This window comes from Chinchilla lanigera, unplaced genomic scaffold (genome assembly GCF_000276665.1).
Source record: "Chinchilla lanigera isolate Chin_1 unplaced genomic scaffold, ChiLan1.0 scaffold00026, whole genome shotgun sequence".
In the NCBI taxonomy this organism is placed as follows: Eukaryota; Metazoa; Chordata; class Mammalia; order Rodentia; family Chinchillidae; genus Chinchilla; species Chinchilla lanigera.
The window spans coordinates 20,652,368-20,654,568 of NW_004955427.1; the positions used below are offsets into that span (position 1 = coordinate 20,652,368).

Below are 2,201 nucleotides of genomic sequence, written 5' to 3' on the forward strand. Positions count from 1 at the left end.
ATATATATATGCTTTCTTTTTGTTTCTCACCATGTAAATTGAGGTCAGGTACAATTACTGCGTACTCTTAAGAATCTAATATATCTGGCCAGTTCAAGCTTTGAACCCCATGGCAGGTTGGGACCTTTTAAAGTACAAGCAGACTTTGAGAGGTCCATGGAATTTGTGGTCCTGGAGTCTCTGGAAAATCAGATGAGAGTGGAGATGAGCACATATGTGATGAGGAAATTGACTTGAGCATGGACTAGGAGAACCTGTCAAACCCTTTGGTTTGTGGTATCCAATCCCAGCCAGTGGAAATCTCCGAGCTGGAGCAAACACCCATTGTGAGCAGCAGTGCAACTTGAGGGTAGAGGAGCAAGGTGGATGATCTCCTCTACCATAGAGTTAGTGACCTCCTGATTCAAAACTTACACTGGACACCATTAATGGGCATGGACCAAAAACATACCAGATTCACATCATGAAATCTCTCCCAGTGCACTCTAGTAAACTTTGTCTGTTTAGTTAAGATAGTGCTTGGAGCAAAAAGGACTGTATTTGTTTTAAGCAGTGAGACAAGCAGATTGCTTGACATGTGGCCTGTGATTTTGACCAACATGTTCATGATAATAAAACAGAGAGAGGGAAGGTCCTTCTGCCCATACTGACATTAGTGGAAGAAGGGTCTGTGTATATGACCAGTTCTGTTGAAGACATTCTTCTGGGCTCTGATGAATTCCAGGCCACACAGATCAGGTTAGTGTTGATCCTTGGGATGCTAACACTAACTTCTAGAGGTTGGATGAATCACAGTGAAGAGTTTCTTGATGATGACTTGAAAGACAGAAACTTTTCTCACATCTTTTTTGTAGAGAACAAGCAAGCAATTTGAAAAATTTGATTTTGATCATGTTTGGGAAAACATAATTTTTTTTTGAGGGGAAGGAGTAATTAAAAATTATTTCACTTGTTTTGCTCTGTTGTAGCTAATCACATTCCTGTGTTACTTTCCCAAACCCCACATGTACCAAGGAATCTAAGGTCTGTTTATCTATAGGACACACGCATCCATAAAGGAAAGAATTCCTGGCTGCAATAATGCTCTAGAGATGTTTACTTTCTTGTATTCTGAGGAAAACCAAGCTCCTTTTACCTAGTTTATTGAATTCCTAATGTTTACACTATGTCCACTTTGAAATGGAATTTATTTTCTATGAGTGAAAATAAGTCATAAAGGTCATTTCCTTGTGTGAGGTAAATGCCTGCCTGGGCCCAGGTTCAATGCCATTTAGCTGAGTGACCTTTGGTCATTTTTGCAGTATTCCATTTCTTGAGGGATTCGTAGATGTCTGTAGAGAAACCTGTCCTGTTTGTTTGCTTCCTTGAAGTTTCTTGCTCTGAAGGCTATATCTTGGTTAGGATACACAGTAGATACTTCTGGCTGGTACTACTCTACCTGGGGAAAGCTCACAAAGAATTTCCCACATCTGGAGATCAGTTTTGGCTAACGTGTCTTGTCATTCTCTTAGAGACAATCTTAAAATTTAAAAATATGTAAGCAGTGTTTTATTAATAACTGCAAAAAAATCCTATGTATCAATTATAAAAAGAAATCCTAAAAAAGAAATTTCCTAACAGGCTTTAATAGCATATTTTAGTGTGATTAGTATCTTAGTACTTCAGATAAATTATTCAAGGGTTTCCCATGCCCTAGCTTCTTTTCTTATTGTAATTATTACAGTTGGGACTTTGCATCTGAATCCAAGGTGCTATATAATAGCTTTTGCTATTGGTATATTTGATGTTTGGTTGAATTTTGAATATAGTTGGAGGAAGGTGTTTACTCCTATACGGGAGTTCCAGATTCTCTGGCTCTGAATTTTCCACCAAAGAAGGAAAAAGGCTTTCCCCACTGTGGATGCTTTGTAGCTAGTCTGTTTTAAGTGCTGATTCATGGTAATTGGGCTTATACTGTACCATCCAGTTTTACAATTCATAAACTAAAAATGTTGGAATGAACAAATACCAAATGAACTTAGAAACTAAGACTGTGAGATGAAGCTAAAGAATAGAATTCAGAGGTGTCACCCCAGGTTGGGCTGATAGGCACACATCTTCCGGAAGCCTGGTGACTCTGGGCTCTGCCTCCCTGAGCAGCATGCAAGGCAGAGAAAACCTCTGGCACCCCCTGGGGCCTCGGTGGCTAACTGCCCACACCC

General features: G+C 39.6%; 1 protein-coding gene across 9 annotated transcripts in view; it reads left to right on the plus strand.

Annotated features, from left to right (window-relative positions):
* Positions 1 to 2,201, plus strand: part of Stxbp5l (syntaxin binding protein 5-like) — a 369,984-nt gene that overhangs the window by 262,308 nt on the left and 105,475 nt on the right. The gene's annotated exons all lie outside the window — the stretch shown is intronic.